This window comes from Callithrix jacchus, chromosome 6 (genome assembly GCF_049354715.1).
Source record: "Callithrix jacchus isolate 240 chromosome 6, calJac240_pri, whole genome shotgun sequence".
Classification (NCBI taxonomy): Eukaryota; Metazoa; Chordata; class Mammalia; order Primates; family Cebidae; genus Callithrix; species Callithrix jacchus.
In genome coordinates, this window is record NC_133507.1 from 33,915,045 (window position 1) to 33,942,123 (window position 27,079).

The 27,079-nt window shown below is 46.9% G+C and overlaps 1 protein-coding gene and 1 pseudogene across 5 annotated transcripts in view; both read left to right on the top strand.

Annotated features, from left to right (window-relative positions):
- ARHGEF4 (Rho guanine nucleotide exchange factor 4) overlaps positions 1-27,079 on the top strand; it is a 210,985-nt gene that overhangs the window by 16,714 nt on the left and 167,192 nt on the right. The gene's annotated exons all lie outside the window — the stretch shown is intronic.
- LOC118154830 (5S ribosomal RNA) lies at positions 8,455-8,573 on the top strand (annotated as a pseudogene).

Below are 27,079 nucleotides of genomic sequence, written 5' to 3' on the forward strand. Positions count from 1 at the left end.
TTGGGGTCTGCCAGAGGATCTGCATGACGGTTCACAGTGCATGTTACTGTGCACGTGGCCAGTGATGGATCCCGATGGCAGAAAATTTAGAGTAGCAGGTGGAGGAGGGAGCCCCAAGCCTGAGGTAGGAGACCCGCTCTGGGCACACTGCTTGGCTGGTCTTTGCCTTCTTCCCTGGGACATCCTGCTGGCTTCACAGAGTTGTTTTTCAGACTTCCCTAGTCCAGGTGAGGTCTAGACAAGGGTTCTCACGCAGCCACCTCTCCCTTCTTTTCTGAGCCTCGATCACATGCCACTCTGCAAAGCATACAGTCAGTCTCCACCTGCCTGTTTCACAGGCGCTGTGAGGGAAGGGCACGTCTCCACTGGGCAGGCCTGGGCCTCTTGTGTGTCCTCTGGGGATGAGCTGCTGAGCCAGAGTGTGCTGCATGTGGTCCCGGCGCCTGTGCACATCAGTGTCCGGGAAGAGCAATGTCTCCTGTTGTCTTTGGCTCTCCTGGGGGCCCATGGTGCGGTCTGCCCCTCTCCAATGAGAGCGGGCACAGCACCAGGACACAGCATGTGAGCAGCAGCCTTGCTTGGGTCCATTGTTGTGAGAAAACCACACAACCCTTGTCATCATTCCCAGGAATGATGGGGCTCTATGGTGTGGATCGGGAGGTGAGCTGGAGGATGCAGGCCATAGAGATACTACGGGGGGCTTAGTTAGCCTTGAAGGATGGACAGTCACACCTGCAGGCTAGTCCCAGACTTGCCTATGCCTTGCCATGAGATTCTGGGCAGGTTACTTAGCCTGGAGGATAGAGGTCTTAGTCCTCTTGTCTGTCAAATGGGAATGTCCTGTCCTGCTCACCTCATAGGGTCACTGCGAGGATAAAATCTGATGATGTGTATGGAAATAGCTTGGGAAGTCAAGAAACATGACCAATGAAAGAGAAACTGTAAATAAAAAAATTATAGCATACCTGCACAAAATGGTTAATTAAATCTACAGAACCATTATGTCATAGCTGTAAGGCACATTCAGGTGTTAAAATTATAGGTCAAACCCTGTCCTGGGTGCTTGGGAATCAGCAGTGACACAGGCTGAGACCCTTGTCCTGGAGCTCATGCTTTGGCAGGAGGTCAAATAATGCACATTTATTCTGTGGATCGTGGCTCTATAAACCTGAGGTAACCACACTCCACCTCTTCCTTGAAAGTAGGGTGGGCCTCACCCCGGGGAATCTCTGCCCCGGCAGATATGGCCATTCAGGGCTTTTACTCCTCTCCTCTGCCAGTCTGGTGCTTTGGCTGTACCCCAGGCGGGTCTGGCTGCTGGCATTCTCATCTCCAGTCCCATGTTGCAGAAGCTCTGTTCCTGGCAGGTGCTGCTGAGAAGTCTAGGGATTACTTCCACACCCAACCCACACTATGGGGTGGAACTGTGCTCCAGGCACAGCAGGCTGTGATACTGAGGCCCCAGTGTCCCCGTCTCAACTCACTCACAGGACGGAGGTTCCATGCCAGGAGGGATGAGACAAGAAGACCAAGGACTGCCAGCCAACCAGTGCCCACTGGTAGAGCGGGGATGTCATTGGGAAAAGGAAGCCCCCACCCCCAGCTCAGTGTTCTGCTGCAGGGCTTCTGCAGGGGGAAAGGCAGGCTGTACAGCTTTCCTAGAGGAGTCTAACTTTTTACTTTGAACAAAAAGTTTCCAAAAACAGTGCAGCTCTTAGTGGAGAGCAACTAAGAGGAAACTGGTAGGTTCATGAGTTAGGGGTCACCAAAACCACCCGCAGGCTTGACAATCCACTAGGAGTCACAGCACCATGAGCATAACTCTGAAAAGCTGTTATACTCATGGTTGTGGTTTATGACAGTGAAAAGATACAGATTTAAGTTAGCAGAGGGAAGAATACAGAAGGAAGCATCCAGGAGAGACCAGCTGCAAAATTCCAGGTGTCCCCTCCCAGAAAGTGGCATGCAGTGCCTAATCTTCAGCAGCAATGTGTGACAATCCATGTGAAGTGTTACAGCCAGGAAGCTCCCCAGAGCCTTGGTGCCCAGGGTTTTATTGAGGTCAGTCATATAGGCATGCGTCCATGCATGACTGAACTTAACTATTCAGACTCGGATCCCCCAGGGCCTCAGGCAAACAAAAGCAGGCAGGATATCCCAAGACCTCACAGATGATCTCTCAGGAGCCAATCAATAGCCAGTCTTTACTATGAAATGCGCAGTTGGAATAATCCAAGCCAGCTGAGTTAAGTCTTTATTGCTTACTTCAGGCAAAAGCAAAAGGCAGGGCAACCAGAAGTTTAAACAAATAATTGACCAATCAAAGAACAACAACCCACATGACAAGTATTAGTATCAGAATTGCCATAACGTTTTCCGAAATGTTTAGTTTTTAACAACAAAACAAAAAATAAAAGACATGCAAAGAAATAGGAGAGTGCGATCCATATGCAGGGAGGGAAAGCAAGCCATGGAAACATCTTTTTGAAGGGGTGTCACCGGTGGGCTCAGCAGACTAAGACTTCAAAGCAGCTATTATAACTAGGTTCAAAGAACCAAAGGAAGCCAGTCATAAAGAATTCAAGGAAGGTGTGATAGCAATGTCTCTTCAGATATGTAACATTGTTAAAGATGTGGAAAATATAACAATTAACCAAATAGAAGTTACCAAATGGAAAATTCACCAGAGGGGCTTAACAGTAGCTTTGAGCTGGCAGAAGAATCAGTGAAGTTAATGAATAGAGATTATGTAATCTGAAGAACAGAGGGGAAAAAAGAATGAAGAAAAATGAACAAAGATTCAGAAATGGTGGACACTGTTAAGTGCAGCAACATACGTATAATGGGAATAAGAGAGGAGAAGGCAGAATAAAATAATTCCCAGATATAAGAAAATAGAAATAATTTGTTGCTAGCAGATTTGCCTTGCAGGAAATACTAAAGGAAATTCTTCAAGCTGGGAGCAAGTCACACCAGAGAAAAATTCACATCCATGTGAATAAATAGAGATTGCCAGTAAAGGCAATTATTTAGGTAATTATAATAAATAGTGCATGCATATTCTTTTCTTCTTTCTTCTCTTAACTATTTAGAAAGTGATTACAGAAAATAATCCATGTATCATTGTATTGGTGGACCTATAGCATATAGAAATGTAATATACTTAACAGTAAAAACACAGAGATGATTGGGAACAAAGCCACATTGAAGCTTAGCAGGTGGCAACCCAAATCCATAGAAGGAAATAGAAAGAATCAGAAATGGGAAATTTAAAAGTTAATAAAATAAGCTCTATAAATATACACTTTCCTCTCAGCTCCTTAAAACAGACATAAGATCATATAAGGCAACGTATTGATAGATTTGTAACATACAGAAACAATATGTGCAACATTAGTAGTGCACACATACATACACAGAGTAGCGCTATAAAAGAATAAAGTTCATATATCTGACTAGATTTAAGTAGCATAAATCTGAAGTCAATTTTACAAGCTAAGATGAATATTGTAAGCCCTACAGCAAGCACTAAGAAAACAACTTACTTAGTAAAAAAGTATTAAAGAGATTAAACCGTCACACTAGAACATATTCACCAAATGCAAAAGGAAGAACAGACACACAAAAAAGACAAAACACGTAAAAAAACGCAAAAATCAAAACGGCAGATATAAATGTAACCATACCAATAGTGCATTAAACAACCCAAGCTAAGGCAGAGACTGTCAGAATTATTTCTTTCTTTCAAAAACAAATCCAACTATATCTTTTTATAGGAGATACTTTAGATTCAAAGACACCAATATGCTGAAAGTTAAAGGTGGGAAACATACCATAATAACAGCATGAGCTGGAGTACCTATGCAAATATCGGCCTACATAGATTTTAAAACAAAAATTTTACCACAGATAAAGAGGGACATTTTCTAATGATAGAAGTTTAGATCTATCCAGACAATATAACAATTATAAACATATGTGCACCTACTAAGAGAACCCAAAATATGTAAAGCAAAACCAGGCAAAATTGATGAGAGAAACAAACAATGTAACAATAGTGGTTGGAGATCAGGCTTTCATTCATTGGTAGAGCAACTAGGCGGAAGACCAGAAGACTGGAACAGCACAACAAATCATTTAGACCTAACAGACGTCTATAGGATGCTCCACCAAACAGAAGTAGAATACACATTTTTCTCAATTGCATATGAAATTTAGTCCATGGGCCAGGCGAGGTGACTCATGCTTGTAATCCCAGCACTTTGGGAGGCCGAAGTGGGCAGATCATGAGGCCAGGAGATGGAGACCATCCTGCCCAACATGGTGAAACCCTGTCTCTACTAAAAATACAAAAAATTAGCTGAGCATGGTGACATGCACCTGTAATCCCAGCTACTCGGGAGGCTGAGGCAGGAGAATCACTTGAACCCAGGAGGCAGAAGTTGCAGTGAGCCAAGATCACACAACTGCACTCCAGTCTGGGTGACAGAGCAAGACTCTGTTTCAAAAAAAAAAAAAAAAAGAAAAGAAAAAGAAATATAGTCCATATGCAGCCCCCAAATCCAAAAGGACTGAAATCATACAAAGTACGTCTTCCAAAATTGGGAAATTAACAATATATAGAAATTAAACAATATACTCCTAAATAATCAATGTGTCACAGAAGAAACCACAAGGAAAATAAGAAAACAATTTAAAGTGAAGGAAAGCAGAAACAAACACATCAAAACTTACAGGATATAGCTAAGCAGTGCTGTAGGGAAAGTTATAGCTATGAATACCTGCATTAAATAGGATGAAGAACGAACAATCTTTTTTTAAAAAGGAATTTCACTTACAGAATAAAAAAGCATAAAATACATTGGAATAAACTTAGCCAAGGAGGTTGTACACTTGTGAAAGACTTATACACTGAAAACTACAAAACTTTGCTGAAAGAAATTTAACAAGACGTAAATAAATCAAAAGACATCCTGTGTTCGTGAATCAGAAGAATTAATATTGTTAAGATGTCAGTGCTACTTAAAGTGATCTACAAAATGCAATCTCTAGCAAAATCCCAATAAATGGTTTTTTTTTTTTTTGGTAGAAAAACAAAACAAAAAACTTCATTCTAAAATGTAGATGGAATCTCAAAAGATCCTGAATAGCCAAAACAATCTTTAAAAAGAACAGGCCAGGCACAGTGGCTCACACCTGTAATCTCCGCGTTTTGGGAGGTCAAGGCAGGTGGATCACCTGAGGTCAGGAGTTCGACAAGACCAACCTGGCCAACATGATGAGACCCTGTCTCTACTGAAAATACAAAAATTAGCCAAGTGTGGTGGCAGGTGCCTATAACCCCAACTACTTGGGAGGCTGAGGGAGGAGAATCGCTTGAACCAAAGAGGCGGAGGATGCAGTGAGCCAAGATCACACCACTGCACTCCACCCTAGGAGACAGAGTGAGAATCTGCCTCAAAAAAAAAAGAGGAAAAAAGAAAAGAAAAAATTTGGAGAAGAAAACATAGGAGTAAATCTTTAAGTCTTTATATCTTGGGTTAGTCATTGGTTTCTTAGATACAAGAAAAGCAGAAATGACAAAAAGAAAATTATGTAAATCTGGACTCCATTCAAATGAAAAACTTGTGCTGCAAACAGAAAATACTACCAACAAAGTTAAAAGGCAATCCACTGAATAATAGAAAATATTTTCAAATCATATAGGTGATAAAGAATATATGTAAACAATCCTTATAGGCCAAGTGTGGTGGCTCATGCTTGTAATCCCAGTACTTGGAGAGGCCAAGGCAGGAGGATCACTTAATCCCAGGTGCTTGAGACCAGCCTGGGTAACCTAGTAAGACCCCATCTCAACAGAAAGTAAAAACAAAGCAAAACAAAAATCTGTACAACTGAATAATAAAAACACAAATACCCCAATTTAAAAGTAAGCAAAGAAAGGCATAAGAATGATACTATGGACTTTAGGGATTCCGTGAAAAGGATGGAAGAAGGCTAAGGGATAAAAGACTACAAATTGGGTACAGTGTACACCGCTCAGGTGGTGGGTGCACCAAAGTCTCAGAAATCACCACTAAAGAACTTATTCGTATGACCAAACACCACTTGTTTCCCCAAAACCTGTGGAAATACAAAATAAAAATAAATAAAAAATAAAAGTAGGCAAAGGATCATGCGACCTCATGAGAGAACCTGAAAGCAAACATAAAAATTAAAAATAGGCAAGGATTTGAACAGACACTTCTCCAAAGAAGGGATACAAATGGCCAGTAAGCACATACAAATTTCTTCTGCATCTTAGTCATTAGGGAAACGCATATCAAAACCACAGTGAGCTACCACTTCACCCCCATCAACATGACTAGCAAAAAGTGCAAGTCTTGTCAAGGATATGGAGACGCTGAGACCCTCATATGTTCCTGGTAGGATTGTCAAGTGGTGCATCCGCTTTGGAAACACTTTGGTAGTTCTTCAAAATGTTAAGCGATAGAGTTACCACATGACCCAGCAATTCCACTCCTATGCATTTACCCAAGAGAAATAAAAACATACATCCACATGAAGACTTGGACACAAATACTCAAAGCAACTTTATTTATAATACTTCAAAATTGTGAACAACTCAAATGTCCATCAGCAATTGAGAAGATGAGCAAATAATGGCATATCCATAGGGTGGAATACTGTCAGCAACAGAAGAGTGAGTCACTGACACATGGAGCAACATGGATGAGTCTTGAAATAATTATGCCTAGTCACAGGAGCCAGCCACAAATGACAACATACTGCATGATTCCATTTACAGGAAATACGCAGGACCAGCAGGTCTATAGATATAGAAAGCCAATTAGTAGTTGCCTGGGGCTGGGGTGAGGGGTGGAGTGTTGGAGGGGAGTGGAGAGTGAACGTTAAGAAGTATGGGGTTTCGGCCAGGCCCAGTGGCTCATGCCTGTAATCCCAGCACTTTGGGAGGCCAAGGCAGGTGGATCACTTGAGGTTAGGAGTTCGAGACCAGCCTAGCCAACATGGTGAAACCCCATCTCTACTAAAAATTTAAAAATTAGCTGGGCATGGTGATGCACCCCTGTAGTCCCACCACTCCTCCCGAGACAGGAGAATTGCTTAAACCCAGGAGGCAGAGGTTTTAGTGAGCTGAGATCATGCCACTGCACTCCAGCCTAGGCAACAGAGCCTTTCGACTCTGTCTCAAATAAAAAAACACACAGCAAGTGTTAGAACAAACATGTTCTAAAAGTAGATTGTGGCGATGGTTGCACAACTTTGAATTTATTTAAAAACATTCAGTTGTCTACTTTAAGTGGGTAATTGGTATGGTATATGAATTACAGCTCAACAAATCCTTTTTATACAGCATGTGAGTGATGGCAGCTGTCTGAAGCACCTTTCCTTTGATGCAGATGCACATGGCTGTGTTCTGGGAGCAGAGCCAGCCAACCAGCCAGCACTTCCTTAACCTTTTTCTTGTATGCAAAGCCCATACAATGATGCAAGTTAGACTTTGTGCTCCCTGTCCTCAGGGAAGGGATTTGCTACATAAGCAAGGGTTTGATTATGAAATCTACAACCACAGTTCGAAATTTTAAAGAATTTAGGGAGGGCTGAGGTAGTCACAACAGGGTTCTCCGAAGAGGGAAGAAATTGCCCTGAGCCTTCCAAGGCAGGCAGACTGATGACAGGGATTTAGAGAACTGTGTGTATGAGGGACTGTGGCAGCCACATGTCCAGTATTTATCAAGTGCTCCCCTCTAGAGCCTCCTCGAGTGCCTTCTGGGGCAGCCCAGGAGACATCGTGCAGCCCAGTTGCTGGAAAGTCATGCCTTGTATTAAATGGAAATCTCTCTCCTGTTAATAATACTCTTAGCGCTGATGGTGGGAAAAGACTAGTTTCTTTTCCGTGTGATGGTGAATAAAGTCAAAGACAGGTTGGTTATCTTTTTGCCTCCAGTCATCTTTTTTCTTCCCCCTTGGGGTCAAACAAGCTCAGTTCTTGAATCATTCTGCATCCAGAAGGCTGTTGGTCTCAGGCTGTGATCAAGTCCGTCAGTCCTTTACTAGAGGGTGGGCCTCTGACTGAAATGGGATCTCTGGTGTCTGACCAGCCCAGAGGGGCAGGAGACTCAGACCCCATTCTCCTGAGAGATGCACATCGGTTGACACATTCCATGACAGAATGAGCTCTTCTGATTGCCACATTCCACTGTGGACTGAAGTCCTGGGGCTTTTCTTCATGTGCTGCTAAGTTAGGTCCAGGGACCTGAACTCTCTTTAGGATTGAATAAAAACATTGCATCTGGCCAGGTTCAAACCTGTAATCCTAGTGCTTTGGGAGGCTGAGGTGGAATAATTACTTAAGGCCAAGAGTTTGAGACTAACCTGGGCAACATAGCAAGACGCCATCTTTACCAAAAATTTTTTTTAAATAAAATGTCTGTCTACGACCAAACCACCCTGAACGTGCCTGATCTTGTGTGATCTCGGAAGCTAAGCAGGGTTGGGCCTGGCTAGCACTTGGATGGGAGACTGCCTGGGAATACTGGGTACCATAGGCTTATATAAAAAAATTTACTAACAAATAGATAAATAGTAAAAATAAATAAATAAAAGATAAAATATCTAGGTGTGGTGGCATGCATCTGTAATCCCAGCTATTCTGGAGATTGAGGCAGGAGAATTGCCTGAACCCAGGAGGTAGAGGTTGCGGTGAGCCAAGATTGTGCCACCTCAATCCAGTCTGGGTGATAAGAGTGAAAGTCTGAAAAAAAGAAAGAGAGAAAGAAAGAAAGGAAGGAAGGGAGGGAGGGACATTATCAAATTGGAGGGCATAGAGCTGTTCACAGTGTCCCTGCTATCCTCTGAATGTCCATTGGCATCTATAATGATGGTTCCTTTAATATATTTTATTTTCATTTCTATTCAGTTCAAAATATATTCTAATTTCAGTTGTGGCTCTTCTTGGGACATAAGAGAATGAATAAAAAGAAGCAAATCAACAGGCAATTTCCCCCTTTCTGAGTGTCAGGAGTCCCTGTTCCTCCTCTTCAAGCCTGTACTAAGTGTTCCCCAGGGCTTTCTTGTCTGCACCCTCGTGCCCACTTCCAGGTCGGGAGCCACAAGAGATAAGATGAGGAACTTGCCTCAGCGTCCTTCACATCCCAGCCTTCTCCCCAGTCCTGCTGCTGCTGTTTCCTCTGACTCATCCTTGGGTGGCTGCCCTGCATTGCATCTTGGCTTCAAAGCTGCGTGCAGTGGATGTGCTTTTACTGTGTCTGGACCTGGGACTGAAGCCTCCTGGACGTCTTTTCCCTATGGAATAATTTCTTACAAGTCTATGGTCAAGATGAGCCAAAGCAACCTGGAAGTAGCGAACAGTCATCCAGCCAGACCTGGGGGTTGGTGTTTGTGTCAGAGAAGGGAAAGGAGGGAAGACTTCTCAGGGGAGTTCAAACCTGGCTGACTCTTAGGAGGAGGGTGTGGGGTGGGTATACCAGGTGCAGAGACCAGCTGCGATCTGAGGAGGGAGAAAGCCTGGTGTCTTTCTAAGACACAAGCTAAGGATTTCATACCATCAGGACACTGTGCAGCAGAACATCCAAGGAAAAGGCAGGACAGGCAGAGGCCAGGCCAGGCAGGAGGTAGGACTTGGCGATCATTCTAGGGTGGTCAGGTTTTGTTGCAATTTTATGGGGAAAGTATGAGTTTCCTGTAGCTGCTGCAACAAACGAGTACAAATATTGTGACTTAAAATACTGCCAGTGCATTACAGCTGAAGGACAGAAACCCAAAGTCAGCCACACTCGGCTGAAGCCAAGGTGTCCATGGGCTGGTTTGTTCCAGAAGCTCCAAGAGGCTCTGCTTCCTGCCTTTTCCAGCATCCAGTGGCTGCCTACATTCCGTGGCTTATGGCCCATCTGTCCTTAAAGGTGTCACTTCATTCTCTGCTTCCAGTATCACATCACCTTCTGGTGGTCACATCAGGACCACCTGGATAATCTGGGTAATCTCCCCGTCTCATGCACTTCATTACCTCTGCCATGTCCCTTTTGCCTTCAAAGGCAACATTCACAGGTTCTTGGGCTTAGGACATGGACATGTTGGGGGTCCTTATTCAGCCTACCAAGAGGGCATTTCACAGATTTCAATTGGAGGGAGTGATGTGATACAGCTGTTGAATTTGAGGCTTAGAAATATCTGTCTGGCCACAGAGCGTGTAGGAGGAGTAAGGGTGGAGGCTGCAGAGTGGTTGGGAAGCTGAGAAGTCATATGTGCCGGTGATGGCAAGGTATGGCAGGGGCAGGGGCGTGAGCATGGGAGAGAGGATTTAGCTGGAGCACTCAGGAGCTGTAACCCATAAGACTTGGAGCTAGTTAGATGTGGAAAGGGTGAGGAAGGAAGTCTAGCAGGGCTCCGGGTCTCTGCCTTCATTTGCCAGGTCACTGGTGGTGTACTGACTGAAGACAGAGTTACCACTGAGATAAGCAGGGAATCTTGGTGGGCATGAAGCCCCTGAGTCTCGGGAGGCAGCTGGCGGCAGCTATTTGGTCATGCCCAGCACATAGGCAGTGCCTGAATCTGTGATGGCATGAGATGACTCGGACTGTGTCTAGAATTAGAAGTGTAGAAGCTACTGGGAAATTAGTGTAGAAGCTGCTGGGGAACAATGACCTCTGCAATTAGAGAGAAGAGAGGGTGTAGAAGGAAGCCAGTGAGGCAGGGGAGTGCCAGGCAGCCATCACCGGCAGCCCGGCCAGAGCAGGGAGCTGAGGGATCGCATTTAGACCAAGTAGTCCCTGGGCTGGGGAACGGCTGCCTCTTACTGAGGCCACCTGAAACCCTGAAAGAAAAAGATGGAGAATGGTTTTGTGTTTTCGGGGTTAACCTTGGGGACCAGGGGCTCAGACTGGGAGCAGAGCTGTTTCTTGGACCCTCGCTGTGTGCACACATGGGGGCGCTGAACAGGGCCCCTCCGTGGAACCCGGTGTGGCCAGCGGGACCCACTGAGCTCTCAGGCTGGCCCTGGCAACAGTTGAAAAGCTCTATTATTTGCCTTTCTGGGCACATTCGCTGAAGAGGCCCAGCGTTTTGGTGCAGCGTGAAAGTCTCCCTGCCACTGAGAACAATATTCGCCCTCTGCTGTTATCCCCTGTAGGGCCTTGTGGAAAGACACTGCTGGAGGGAGGGAGTTGCCCAGTTTCTTCCGTGGCCATTGTTGCTTTTCCCTCTTGTGGCGCCTCCTCCCCAGCCCAGGGTAGGTGAGTGTTGGCTGAAGGGGCAAGGACAAGGCTGAATGGACAAGCTGGGACCTAGCCCCTGGGAGCAGGGTAGGCCCTTTAGTAGGACTGGATATCAGGAGCGGGGTGCATCTCAGATGGAGCGATGGGCACGCTGAGATGGAAAAGCAGGAATGGTCCTGAAGTGTGCAGGGGTAGGGCTAGGGATGGCTCAGCTTCGGGGAGCACACCAGGGTCCCCAGCTGCCAGGACACTGTCCAGGAAAGGGGGCAAGGAAGGGCCCCTCAGCCCTGCTCCTTCCCTTTGATGCCTTGTGTTGAACGGCCCTTGTTTTCCTGCACACATTCCCATGTGACCTTTCCAGAACCATACACCTTGAAGTGAGTGAGGGTCAGAAAATGAAACTGCCCCAGTCATCAGCAGTCAGGGATGAAGCCAGGATGGAGACCAAGGTCGTTTGTCCCTGGGGAGGGGAAGGGAACTAACTGTGGGGGTGCTTCTTACGTGCCAGGTATCTAATTTCTTATGAGGCTATGGTCAAGATGAGCTGGAGTAACCTGGAAGCAGCAGATGGTCACCAGCCAGACGTGGGGGTGGCATTGGTGACAGAGAAGAGAAAGCAGGGAAGGCTTCCCAGGGGAATGCAGACTTGGCTGACTCTTGGCTAGATGCAAGGCAGGGTGGGGCAGATGTTCCAGGTGTCCTGCCTCCTCAGCTCTCCCAGACCTAAGCACCGTCAGCCTAGGAACTGAGGCCTGCAGAGGAAGTGCCTGGCACTAGGTAAGCCGAGGTAAGCATCGGAGTGTGCACAAGGGCTCCCTAGAAGCATGTTATCAGTCACAGTGTCAGTGGGAGATGATCTCTGACAGTCACTTCACTTCACCCATGAAAGCCTCTGGGGGGCCTAAAGGGGCCCGACCTGTGGGTGGCTGAGCTGGGGCCCAGGTAAGCTCTCTCATCTCCACATGCTTAGATAAGGGACCTTTCTAAACCTCAGCTTTCTACACCTAGAGCTTTAAAATGCCCATTAGTATACAAAGACATTCAGGCTGAGTGCAGTGGCTCTCATGTCTGTAATCCCAGCACTTTGGGAGGCTGAGGCAGGTAGATCACCTGAGGTCAGGAGTTCGAGACCAGCTTGGCCAACATGGTGAAACCCCGTCTACTAAAATCACAAAAATTGGCTGGGCATGGTGGTGGGAACCTGTAATCTGAGCTACTTGGGAGGCTGAGGCAGGAGAATCACTTGAACCTGAAAGGCAGAGACTGCAGTGAGCCTGGGCGACAAGAGCAAAACTCCATATCAAAAATATATATATATATATGCACGCAAAGGCTTTCAGAAGTCTGTAGAAAAATGTAGCATTTCCAAAATCATCTGATCACCCATCCTGTCGTTTGTCCTCTAAATCCCGTGGACTCTATTTCGGGGGATGCTTCATGCCAGCAACCTGGGAAACTCAGGTCCACTCTCCCTGACGCTGGAGACCTTCTGAGCCCTCATTCATGAAAAAAACAAGCACTTTTTCTTACTCTTGCCAGTGGAGAAGGAAAAATGGAGAGACCTCATTTCCCTGGTTTTGAGGTTAATTCTTCCTCTCAAATGAAGATCCATGGAACCAGGGTGGGTGTGGGAGCCCGTCCAGCATGATGAAGATCTTAGCACATGCCGGCAGCCGTGTGCCTCAGGTGAGCGCTCAGCCTAGCAGAACACCAGCTGTGCACCTGCAAAATGGGGCAACAGGGCCTCGCAGCACCACGGCGCGGTTCAGGTGAGGGCAGGCAATCGGCCCAGCTGGGAACTGTTAGTTCCTGCCTCTGCCTGGAATACGCTTAACCTTCTAAAAATGAGTTAAAGCCTATTTCTAGCAGTTGGCCATGTTGGTAAAGCGGATTAGCTCTTCCTCTGCTCGTTATCAAAACACAGGGCTCAAGCTTCAGGGAGCTGGCAGAGAGGGTGTGTGAGAGACGCTGGCCCTGAGTCAGGCGCATCCGGACCCTGACCCCTCCTGCAAAAGCCTCCTGACTCCAGAACACACCAGGAGCATGCAATTGATGGCAGATAAATGTTTGAAATTGAGGCTGCCTTGGGAAAGTGGGCCCTGGAGGCTCCTGCAGCCCCAGCCCCTTCTGTCCAAAGCAGGGTCCCTCCAGGCCCCCCGCCCAGGCCCCTTTCCAGGGCTCAGCTTCCTGCCATCCCTAGCCCTCCTCCGCACCTCCTCCCTTGAGCTGAATCACACCGATTGTGTGTCCCGTTCCCGTGACCACTGGGTACAATCACAAATCTTACTGCTGGCAAGTTCTTTTGTCTGACTTCTGCAAGGCTTTTAATGGGGTTTCTGATGGAGTCACTGGAAAGGAGACTGTTTTCCTGCCAGATCCTCAGCAGAGGGAAGAATTTCCCTGTTGTTTCGGGATTATGGGTTAGAAGGGAGGCGATACAAAGAAGCAGAGGAGAAGAATGGGCCAGGACACAAATTCCATACATGTTGGCTGGGAGCAGCAGCGCCTCACAGGGCCTTGGTGCAGTTTGGGGGCTGGGTCAGGCCTCATGGTCACCTGCCTGTGTGGAGCCAGCCGTGAGCCCTGCCTGCAGCTGGCCCGGCACACGTGTGCATGGACTGTCCACGTGCTTACCTGGGGCACACGTGCAGAAGCTAAAGGTGTTCCTCTGTAGAGCACACCTTTAGAGGCCATGAGGCCGCAAGGCTTCAAGTCTCCGTGCCAGGCGGCCAAGGCAGGGCTGACTGAGAGCACTCGTGCTCATTTGCTGCCTTCCCCAGTCTCCAGGGGAATGGGCACACACAGGCTCTGGAGCCAAAGTGCCCGGATTCAGATCTTCCACTCCCCACCCCGTGTGACTGGGAAAAGCCAGTTGATCTCACTGTGCCGAGTCTTCATTATCGTCAAACGGCAATGCAGTGCACATTTGATATGGTGTCATGAAGCTGGCCTGTGGCGAAGCTTCAACAACTGTTGTCATCAGCATTACTCCATCTTACGAAGGAAGAAAATAAGACCCACTTTTTACTTAGCTAACTAACGACAGAACTAACTAGGACATCTAATTCCAATGAGAGGCTTTTTAGAATACCAACTGCCTTTCAGAAGCCAGATGGGGTGATCCTGGGGCTAGGTGGGTGACGAGCACTGTGGAGGGGTGCGGTTTGGCGCAGGCTATGTTGCCTTGGATTTCCAGGCACCCCATCTGGTTAACCCAATTTCATCCAGGCCGCTTTGCAGTGAAGTGTCAGCTATTTGGGGTTCCTTGGTGCCCCCTGCCGGACAGATTGCATCTAACGCTTTCCTAGGTTGATGAAAGCCCCGGTGCTTTGAAAATGGCTCTCCAGATTCAGGAGGGATGTGGACATTTTTGTCTCCCTCTGTCTTAGCCATCCTGGGCCCAGCAGCTGAGTTCAGCCCTGGTTTTTCTTTCACTAATGAAAAGAAATTGCTTTTAACTCTCCTTTTTTGAACAGCTTACCAATTGTTCTGCCCCAGTGAGTCACTGCATGCTAGAGGATCTCCCCATCAGCAAAACCAGAGACTCAGTCCCTGCAGACGTTTGGCAGTTCTGTTCCATTCTGTTCTCCTTTTCAGTAGACAAACCATGAGGTGGCCATACCAACAGTTTGTCCTCTTGTTTCCTCCTCATGAGTTGGGAAAACAGGACTCAGGAATCCTGGCAGGAGTATGTTGGCAGGGAGCTGAGGAGCCTTCTGTCCCCAAGTCATGCTGCTGACATGGCCAGGCCCTCCTCAGGCCCACCGGGTGTCTACTTAGTGCACCTCTGCCTGAGTGGCCTTGGAGGGATCGTGTCTCTGAGATTTTTCTTTCTATATGATGAATAAACAAATCTGCACAAAATTCCTTAACAGGTACTCTGAGGACTCAGCTAGTGGGTGGGAATATGATTGTTTTCAGAATTAAGTTAAACTTTTTTGGGAGATAATTACAGATTCGCATGCCGGTCTAAGAAATAATATAGAGATCTACCGTGTACCCTTTACCGTTCCCCACCCTGTAGCATCTTGCAAAATTTAGCACAGTCTCACACCCAGGATCTCGATGGGAACAGCCACATGGAGCATTTCCATCACCACAGCGTGGCTCATGCTGTTCTTTCACAGCCACTGCCACCTCCCATCTTTAACACTGACAACCCACAAATCTGCTGTCCATTTCTATAATTTTGTCACTTCAAGAATAGTATGAAATGGATCCGTACAGTATGCACCATTTTGGGTTTGAATGTCTTTGCTCGGCATCATTCTCTGGAGATTCATCCAAGTTGTGCATATGGCCTGTGATTGCCATAAGCCGCAGTTGTTTTCCAGGTCTCCTACGAAGTTGGTTCCGGTTAGTTTTTTGATGTTTCTGTTGGAGTTTTCTAGCTGCTGTTTTGCTGACATCAGTCCTCTGGAAGATGACTTTAAAATTAGAAAACATTCTGGACTTCCTTCTACCCTGTTCCCTTTCTGTTCCTTCTCTTTCATGGGCCTCTGTCTTGTAGCTTTCTCTTAGGGCTTTTCCATCAGCTTGTTCTCTTGTTCCTCCATATCCAAACTCTGGATTATCTCTGTGCATGGCTTTATCTACAGATCGATGGCCCCACGTCAGTCTCCAGCCCAGATATCACTCTTTCCCATCTTTTCCTGGATACCTCCTGACTGAGTCAGTTTTCTGTTGCTAGAACTGAATACCTGAGGCTGGGTAATTTATAAAAAAGTTCATTTTGGTTCATGGCTCTGCTGCCTGGGAAGTGCAAGATCCGATGGCCACATCTGCTCGGCGTCAGGGGAGAGCCTCTCCTCTTTCTGCATCATCAGTTGGTGGAGACGTGGAAGGGGAAATAGATGCTTGTGAAAGGGGTGGCCCAGCTTTCCAACAGCCAGCTCTCATGGCAGCTAATTCTGTCCCACAAGAACTCACTCACTCCCAGGAGAATTAACCCAGTCCCTTTACAGCAGCATTACCCCTCTTGATGATCTAATCACCTCTTAGATCTCGCTGCAGCCAACACTGCCATGCCGGGGACTAAATTTCCAAAGCATGAATTTTGGGGGACACACTTAACCCATAGCTCCTACCAAGATACTCCACAGGCGGATCAAACTCAGTCTCATTTCTCTCCCTCCCACCTCCCACACTTGCTTCTGGGCAGCTTCTAACTTATCTTGTGGTATCCAGTCATCCCCCCTCTAGTTATGTCTCCACAGGGGAGCCAGTCTTTAACACCAGTCCAGCTTCCCTAGTGTGGCCGACAAGACCATTTAGCTTCAGCGCCTTCTTCCTCGCCCTCTCTCCCTTCCTGTAACTCCCATCACATGGCTTCACTGCATGGCACATGCCTCCAGCCTTTCCTTAACATGCCACCTCTGCCTGGAATGTCAGCTTTTTCTCCAGCCAGGAACCTTACCTTCAACTTGGTCAGCTGCTCATAGCCGCTTTCCCCATGTGCTCATCCCGCCGGTGATTCCCTCCATTGTGTGTCATTCTGGATCGCCATGGCTTGTTTGCTGTCTGTCTCCTGGGGGGCACAGGTGGTCTTGGGGTTTGGAGGGGCCGCATCACAGGACGCTGCCCGATAGGCAGTAGGAGCACCACATGAATGCTGCCGAGTGGATGGAGGACTGAGTCCTCACTTCTGGAGAGGCCAGCACTTAACGCTTTATGTGGGTCGACTGTGCGCTAGGTGCTTTGCATGATCTTTCTAAAGAGGTGGGTATTATTAGCTCCCACTCAAGATGAGCAAACAAAATCTAAGAGAGTTAAGGTGACTTACCCAGGTAACTAGAGGGAAGGCGGGATGTGGACCCAGCTCTGGATGATCCCAAAGCCTGCGCTCTTTCACGGTCATCCTTTCTCCTGAAGTAAAGGCTCAGCGGCTCTTACGTGTATATGGATCTTATTTGTCATTTTTAGATATGTGAAAATATACGCAGTCATGTGTGCTGGGGCAGAAAATTAGTATGTATTTGATAGAGTAAAATAAAAGGGTCTAGGTACAGTGATTCTTAACTTGGGCTTTTAGTGCCAAAGTAAGATTAAGAAGAAGCCCTCCGTGGTGGGGTGGGGTCCTCAGAACCCACAGGCTCCAACCTGCTCTCACTGCCTGCCTTCCAGCTCCCGGGGAGCTGTGCAGAAGCGGTGCTCCAAGGCCAAGGGGACCCAGCTCAAATGAGTGCATAGCTTAGCAAACTGTGGGCCGGAAAGTGGAAATGGGATGTGCTTTTTAAAAAAAGATCATTTATTTATTTTTAAATTTATTATTTTAATTCACGAATAAATATGATATATATTTAGTGTACACACTGTGGACAGCCTAAATGGAGCGAATTCACATGGGCATTGCTTCACATAGTTATCATGGGATGTGCTTTTAATTTCATTCTCCAGGCTTCTAAGGCTTAGCGATCCCAAACAGGCATTGGCCTGCCTAATCATGCCTCCCGGAGCCGTGCGTGCTGGTGCACATGCCTCTAGTTCCAGCTGCGTGGGAGGCTGAGGTGGAAGGGTCACTTGAGCCCAGTAGGCCAAGGCCACAGTGAGCTGTGATGGCACCACTGCAATGCAGCATGGGTGACCGTCCGAGATCTGTCTCAAAAAATAAATACATAGATAATCACACCACCTTCTCAGAGAGTCCTTCTCTATTTTGCATAAAATATGAGTCACACTGTGCATCTATAGTCCACAGTGTGGACTGAGGCAGGAGAATCGCTTGAACCCGGGAGGTGGAGGTTGCAGTGAGCTGAGATCGTGCCACTGCACTCCAGCCTGGGTGACAGAACAAGACCCCATCTCAAAAAAAACAAAGCAAATGAGCTACCCCTCTCCACCCCAAGCAGCCAAACCTTGGAAAGACGTATCTCTCTCATTCTTTTTGTTTTCTCCACACCCCTCACCACTATCTGACGTGTAATTATTATCATTCATCACTTCTGTTAGAAGGTCAGTGCCATGGGGTTGGGGATTTTAACTGTTTGCTTTAACTAATGTATCACCAGTTCCTGAAACAGCGCCAGGCACTGAATCTGTGTTGAGTGAAGGAGGGGTGCTTTAGTCTTGTTCAAGCCTCTTCTAGTACCCACCTGTGCTTGGTACCATGGGAACTTTAGGAGGAGATGGTGGCACTCCGCTCAGGAAGTTAAATGGAGAGTTGGATTGTCAGAGACTCAGATTACCTTTACTCTCCTTCAAGGATGATACAGGGGTTGGCAAAAATTTAAGAGTGAAATCGTAACTATTTTAGGGTTTGTAGGCAGTATAAGGTCTCTGTCATATATTCTTTATCTTTTTTTTTTTACAACCCTTTCAAAATACAAAAATAATTCTTAGCTCACAGGTTGTACAAAAATAGATCATGGGCTGGATTTGGTCCACAAGTTGTAGTTTGCTGGCCTCTGAGATAGTAAATTATCCTGTCACTGTTTCATAGATGCTGTCAGAAGACATGAGATCCTGGGTCAGAGACAAAGGACATTATTACTCACAGGCAGAAAGAATATCCTATTTGTGGCCATCCTTGCTTTCTGTAGGACACAGAGCCAGAGCCAGCACAGAGGGCCTAACTGGATGCTGTGTGAGCAGTGGGTTTGTGTCACAGCTGAGGACAGTCCCTTCCTTTATGGCAAGCCTGCTCTTTGTTCTAGAAGGAGACATTACCTCATCCCTCAGGGTTGCTTGCTGCAAACACAACCCTGAGCAATGAGTAGGACTGGAACCAGGCTGTATATTCTCAGCTTTCCCAGCACGTATGTGCAGGGATGCTCAGGGCCAGTGGTTGCCTCTCTCAACAGTGGCTTCATTCCTTTACATTTTCAATCAAATTGAATGCAGTTCAGTGCATTCCAGGAAACATACTTGGAACTAATGGAACAAAGAAATGAAGTATGGTACCCATGCTTCAGATACTGATGGGCTGTTAGCAGCTGTAATGTATTATGTTCACAGCAGAGGCATACACATTGCTCTGGCAGTACAAAGGGGTGCCTGGCCACTTTTTGGGCATCATGGGGACACATAAGAGAGGAAGTAGTTTTTGGATTGGTCATTAATGGATGCCCAGGCAAGGCAGCATGGGAGAGAAGGGATGTCCAGGTAGAGGCTACAGCTCAGGTAGAGGCTCAGAGGCATGTGGGAGCACCACAGAGGATCGAAGGAGCAGGCACGGCAGAGCACAGCGCACATGGGAGGGGCCCATGGTAATGAGGCTGGAAGGGAGGCAGTGAGAAAAGAAGCAACATTTTCCAGGAGCTGGTTCCTTAGGGACTCATCTAATCTTCATATCCTGTCAGGCAAGTTACTGAGCAAATACTGCATGCAGATCTTTTTAATTAGGTATTAATTTGGAATTCTTCTGTATGGAAGATATGTTTCTTTTACAGGAGATTTTTTGTTTACTGTACCTCAAAAATTGAGAAAAAAATCATATATATGTATGGTGTGCAACATGACATTTTGATATATGTATACACTGTGGAATGGCTAAATCAAGCCAACATATGCATTACCTCACATAATTTACTTTTTTTGGTGTGAACTGTCAAAATCTACCCTTTTAGTAATTTTCAAGCATAAGATGTCATTATTAACTGTAGTCACTATGGTATACAATGGGTCTCTTGAACTTATTCCATCTGTCTAACTGAAATGTTGTGTCTTTTGATAAACACTTCCGCAATCCCCAAACCCCAGTTCTGGTCACCATCACTTCACTCCTTGTTTCTATGAGGTGAGTTTCTTTACTTCCATGTATGAGTGTGATCATGCGGTATTTGCCTTCCCAGGTGCATCCTGGAATAATAACAATATACTCCAGGTGCATCCATGCTGTTGCAAATGGCAGGAATTCCTTCTTATTTTTTAATTTTTATTTATTTATTTAGACAGCGTCTCCCTCTGTCGCCCAGGCTGGAGTGCAATGACACGATCTCAGGTCACTGGAACATCCACCTCCCAGGTTCAAGTGTTTCTGCCACAGCAGTCTCCCGAGTAGCTGAGATTACAGGCAGCAGCCACCATGGCCGCTAATTTTGTATTTTTGGTAGAGACGGGGTTTCACCTTGCTGCCCAGGCTGGTCTCAAACTCTTGGCCTCAGGTGATCCGCTTGCCTCAGCCTCCCAAAGTGCTGGGAATACAGGCATGAGCTACCGCTCCTGGCCTTATTTTTATTTTTTGAGATGGAGTTTCGCTGTTGTTACCCAGGCTGGAGTGCAATGGCAAGATCTCGGCTCACCGCCACCTCTGCCTTCTGTGTTCAAGCAATTCTCCTGCCTCAGCCTCCTGAGTAGCTGGGACTACAGGCGCGCACCACCATGCCCAGCTAATTTTTTATATTTTTAGTAGAGACGGGGTTTCACCTTGTTGACCAGGATGGTCTCGATATCTTGACCTCGTGATCCACCCGCCTCGGCCTCCCAAAGTGCTGGGATTATAGGCATGAGCCACCGTGCCCTGCTTATTTTTATTTTTTTAAGACAAGGTCTCACTCTGTCTCCCAGACTGGAGTGCAGTGGCACAATCTTAGCTTGCTGCAGCCTTGAACATCTGGGCTCAAGGGCTTCTTCTGCCTCAGCCTCCAAGTAGTCGGGACTACAGACAATGTCCTTTTTTTTAAAGGCTGAATAATATTCCATGTGTGTGCATACCATGTTTTCTCTCTTTTTTCGCTGCTGATGGCCCTTCCTTGAGTTGAGTCTTGGCACTGTGAACCATGCTCATGCAGAGCCTGGAGGCTGTAAGCACACGATACCATTTACTCCTCACAAAGCCTGTGTAGCCTCTTGGCAGGCGGAAAGCCTAAGACTTACCTGATTTGCCCAGGTTCACAGCTGGCGGAGATCTGGGATTTGGGGCCAGGTGGGCTGATCCCACTACTTGTGCTCTTCCTCACCACCCCCTGCTGCCTCAGAAGTGGAGGCTCAGGAAGGTGGTGTCATCTACCAATGTTACTCACCTGACTGATGATAGAGCAGGGATTCGTATCCATGTCCATCTGCCTGAAAAACCAGCACTGCCTTCCCAGAATAGAGGGGTTCTCATATGCCTAGAAGTTTCAACATAATCAAAGATGTTAACTAATAATAGAAGGAGTAGCTTGAGTTGGAAGGAGGCCGAGGTCAGGGATACACATGTAGAGAAATTCCCAATCCCTCTTTCCCATTTGTCTTAGCTGTTCTCAGCTCCTTCCACTCAAGGTAGGCTTCGGTTTTGGTTTGAGAAGGCGTTTTGCTCTGTCACCCAGGCTGCAGTGCAGTGACAAGATCCTAGCTCACTGAAGCCTCGAGCTCCTGGACTCAAGTGATCCTCCTGCCCTAGCCTCCCAAGTAGCTAGGACTATAGGTGTGTGCCACTGCATCCAGCTAATTTTTAAACTTTTTATAGAGATGTTTCACTCTGTGGCCCAGGCTGGTCTTGAACTCCTGGGCTTAAGCAGTTGTCCTGCCTCGACCTCCCAAAGTACTGGGATTATAAGTATGAGCACCCAGCCACATTTTCTTGTTTAAATAATGGAAGGCAACACAGCATAGCAGTCAAGAACACAGACTCATAATATGAGGAGCGTGGTTGGAATCCTAGCTTGACCGTGAAATAACAGCATGCTATTCAGCAAATTGCATATTTTCTCTAAGTCTCCTTCCTTCTTTGAGAAATGGATTGTTGTGAAGATTAGATGAGACATTATTTTGTTGTTGTTGTTATTGAGATGGAGTCTCCCTCTGTCGCCCAGGCTGGAGTGCAGTGGTGGCATCTTGGCTCACTGCAACCTCTGCCTCTCAGGTTCAAATGATTCTCCTGTCTCAGCCACCCAGTAGCTGGGACTACAGGTGTGTGGCACAATGACTGGCTAATTTTTGTATCTTTCATAGAGATGGGGTTTCACCATGTTGGCCAGGCTGGTCTCGAACACCTGATCTCAGGTGATCCACCCCAAAAGTGCTGGGATGACATGCATGAGTCACGGCACCCTGCAAATGAGGCATTATTTGTAAAGCATTCAACACAGAGCTTGACACAAAGGATATCTAGCAGGATGTTGAATTTGCCAAGGATTAGGGTAAGATTAGTGTTGGGGGAGAGATGACAGTGAATCGGAAATTAAAATCCTCAAGGGCTAAGGGGTGTGATGGAGGGCTCAGTATACAGCTGCAGTAACAGTGGTTATGGATGGCACAGTCCAAATATATGACATTCAGGGGCCAGGTGACTTGAGACCTTGGGCTTCTGCCCTTGCTGGTGGGACTTCGTCACTAAGAGACTACAGCTGTGCATGAGCTATCTTTGAGGGCATCCTCCACAGATGTAAAAGGTTTTGCTAAAGCGAATGCTTTGGGAGATGTGAGGAGGGAGCATTCACTGTGGCTCAGAAGTGCTGGAGAACCATCCTGGTGAGCGGCCCTTGTGTGGGCGAGATGGCGATCTGGAGCTCATGGTGCAGCCATGTGCAGCCAGTGAGGACTGCAGGCTGCTGTGCTGAGCAGGGAGTGAGTGGTCTGGTTGCAGCAGGTGTGTAGGAGAACTGCCTGGGCCGAAAGGGAGTGGTTAGAGGCCCAGGCTGAGCTTCCTGGCAAAACAAATACCCCATCTCTGGTCTGTCTGGGTGGTTGACACAGAGCCCCAGGCAGGGCTTGGGGTACTCAAGAGAGGCTGGGGTACAGCAGTCAAAAACACTATTGTGAGCAGGACATTGAGAACGGCCAGACAGGAAGAGAGCCTGGACACTGGCAGCCTCAGACAGGGAGGGATGGCGAAGGAATCCCCAAGCCTGCTTTCTCATGGTCTTAGCCGTTCTCAGCTCCTTCCACAAAAGGTAGGAGGGTTTTTCAGTTTTGTTTTGTTTTATTTGTTTGTCTGTGTGTTTGTTTTTTTGAGAAAGGGTCTCAACAGGTCTTGGGCAGAAAGGAGAGCATTCATGAAGCAACAGGTGTGGGTGCCCATGGAGGGCCGGTTCCACCTTGCTTCCTGCCCTCATGCTTGTGTGAGTCAGCTCGGGCTGGCTGGGTGGGTGGCTTACGCAGCAGACATCTGTTTCCCCAGGTCTAAAGGCTGGACGTCCATGGTCATGTTTCAGGGAGGGCTCTCTTCCGGGTGGGAGAAGGCCACCTTCTTACTGTGTCCTCATGTGGTGGGAGAGGCAAGTGAGCTTTCTGGGGCTTTTTGCATGAGGGCACTAATCCCACTCATGAGGGTGACACCCTCATGACCTATCCACCTTCCAACGGTCTCCTCTCAATACCTTCACCTTGGAAGTTAGGATTTCAGCATATGAACTTGGGGGAGGGACAGAAGCCTTCCGTCCTTTGCAAGCCTGAAGTCCAAACCCCGCTTCTGCTCAAGGAGGTTACTGGCTAAAGAAAAGCACCACAAGCTAGTGTAAACACAGAGGCGGGGCACTTCACCCACACCCTCTCTCGGAGACATTCTAATTTAAAAGAAGACAGAGGCCAGGCATGGTGGCTCACGCCTGTAATCCCAGCACTTTGGGAGGCCAAGGTGGGTGTATCACTAGGTCAGGAGATCGAGACCATCCTGGCCAACATGGTGAAATGCTGTCTCTACTAAAAATACAAAAATTAGCTGGGCATGGTGGCATACGCCTGTAATCCCAGCTATTTGGGAGGCTGAGGCAGGAGAATCGCTTGAACCCGGGAGTCGGAGGTTGCAGTGAACCAAGATTGTGCCATTGCACTACAGTCTGGGTAACAGAGCAAGACTCCATCTCAAAAAAAAAAAAAAAAAAGAAAAGAAAGAAAGAAAGAAAGAAAATGAAATGTGTGTGGGTGTAAGCAGGAGGGCTGGGGCGGGGGTCTCAGGTTGCACCCCATCAAGCAGATCCTCCCAGTCCATAGTTGCCTGGGCTCACAGAGTGACAGGGACACAGGGCTGTACATCTGGTTTAGAATGTTTGGTTTTTTGTCATTTTAGCTGCTGTTTTTATTTTGATTTCTTTTCTGCCTGTTTAAAAAGAATTTGGGCTCCCCATTCTGCCCAAGGTTTCATAACTGACTCCCCCACCACCTTTGGTGGTGACGCATCTCCTGTCCCCTTTCCACCTCTAACCCCTATGAGTTACTTTCCAGGATACCATTGAGAGATTGAGGATTTTTCAAGGAGCAAGATGCCCGAAACTCTCTGCTCTCTCTGATGGCACTCAGATGTAGGGGCAGCCAGCGAGGATTTGTTGAACTGACTGGGTGGACCCACAGCATCTTCTCGCGCTGGACTAAGAGGGTGGCCGGTGGGCATGGGGCCTCCCTGACAGGCCGCTTTCCTGCTTCCCTGATGAGACCCAGTGTGCCAGGTGAGCGGCCCCTCCTTGAATGACGGCAGGGTCCTGAGGTCCCTGGGGTTCCAGAGCTCCCTCTTCTTTTCTGTGGAATGCCAGAGCAATCTGCTCACCATTCCCTGTGTGAAGAAGCAAATTCTTTTTTTTTCAGAATAAAAAACCTCAACTAAAAAACAGATCGACTTCTCATCTTTCTTTTCCTTCCCTTCCCCATTAAAAATACCTTGTTCTATTATTTACAACGCTTTTCTAAATGTCCTGTGTGGTATTGACTTAGTAACTGGAACCTGGGAAGCCAGAGGCAGGAATGGAGTCCCCTGGACCCGGCGCAGTCACAGAGCTGGGAGCAGGGCCCACGCATGTCTGCAGGGGCAGCAGGCGGGTCAGGCAGGGCCACAGTGAATGCACGCACGTGGGTGGGGCACCCTCTCATGTAGCAGTGGACACACTGGTCTTCCAGGAGACCTTAGGAAACCAGTCTCCTGCCCCCTGGTGTCTGTAGCCAGATGGCCTGGGCTGGAAGCTGGGGTCTGTCGCTGTCTCTGACCTCGTGTGAATTCCTCAGCCTCCTGAACTTCAGCCTCCTCATCTATAAAATGTGGAATAATAGGTATCTTTCCAGGGTACTTGAGCATTAAATGAGTGAATTCACGTAAAGTTCATGGAATAATGAAGTGCTCCACTAATATTAACTGTTTTCATAGCTGACATCATCATCATTAATGTTATTTATCCTCCTGAGATATATACATATATATATATATATATATATATATATGTATATATATATATTTTTTTTTTGAGATGGAGTCTTACTCTGTCACCAGGCTGGAGTGCAGTGTCACAATCTCGGCTCACTGCAACCTCTGTCTCCCAGGTTCAAGCAGTTCTCCTGCCTCAGCATCCCGAGTAGCCGGGACTACAGGCATGGGCCACCACACTCAGCCAGTTTTTGTATTTTTAATAGAGATGGGGTTTTACTATGTTGGCCAGGATGATCTCGATCTCTTGACTTCATGATCAGCCCACCTTGGCCTCCAGAAGTGCTGGGATTAGAGGAGTGAGCCACTGCACTCGGCCCTCCTATTGATTTTGTACAAAGTTATTTTATTTTGTGATGGCAAGAAGTGTGTGGAAATTCCAAAAAGTGTGTAATGATTTCACCAAATTTGGAAAGGCTTTTGAAGGAGGCAGGAAATGAGCTGAGACTGGAGATTTATCAGTTACAGCATTCTGAACAGGTAAAAATGCATTGACAGAAACTGAACTTAATTTATACGTACACACACATGCATACACATGGACATGCACATGTGCACACATATACATGCACATGCACATACATGTGCACACACATACTATAGTTTAATGGTTAAAGAGTACAGACCCTGGAAGCAGATTGCACTTGTTAGATGACTTGTTTTGCCATTCTTGATCTATGTACCATCGCCAAAGCTGCTTAAATTCTCTATGCCTCAGTGTGTTGTTTTGTAAGATGAAGATGATTATAATGCCTACCTCAGAGGGCTGTAATTACAATGAAAAGCACTCAACAGTGTTAGCTGGCATTATTAGCAGCAACGTACCTGGTATATGGTGTCTGGCCTGGTTTTTATTATTTTGAGGGCTGAAGGGCATCTTGCAACATCTGTTCTAAGTGCCCATCCTCTGCTGGAGGAAGGAATACATTTAGGAAGTGGTAGCAAGTAACTATGATACAAAGCAATATACAGAAGTGCCCCTGAGCAGCAGCAGAGTTAGAGAAATGCTGTGGAAGGGCCAGGCCCTCGTTGCTTTGTTTCCACGGCCAGCAGAATGTGGCTGGTGACCCTTGAACCCGGACCCTGCTGCTTCCTGGAGTCTTAATGCCATAGAATGGTCTGATTGCAGGCTGAGGACTCTTCAGAATCTGTGCTAATTAGGAAGAGGCTCAGCCTCTCTCTAGGCACCTCCAGCTTCCCCATCAAGAAAGGAAGACAAAATCTGTTACCTTACAGGGCTGTAGGAGAGAATGAAAAGCAGTACCATATTTGAAAGTACATAGTTTGAAGGCGTTCAAGTTTGTGATGCCATTGCTAATCTACTCCACACTTCCACCTTTCGGTACCTTATCACTGCTCCTTAATGCGTGTCGGTTCCCAAATACTGTCAGCCTTTCTACTGTCTCATCTCCCTTCACTGGAGTGGCTCTGAGCTTGGGAATTTGTCAGATCTTTGAAGGCACTGTAGTCACATTTACTTTTGCATTGTGGCCTGCTCTGAGGGACAGTCTTGTCCATGGTTGAGAGGAAAGTCAATAGCGTTGAAAACAGGATTGCATCACCTACGGTGGTATGAATTGAACAGGAAGCAAAGGACAAAAGAACTGACGTCTTTTTAGCCTAGTATGTTCCTACTACTTCCCCCTCTCTCTCTTTATCCACCTGTCTTAGTCCATTTTCTACTGCTCAAACAGAATAGTCAAGACTTGACAATCTACAATGAACAGAAATTTATTAGCTCACAGTTCTGGGAAGTCCAAAATCAAGGGGCTGG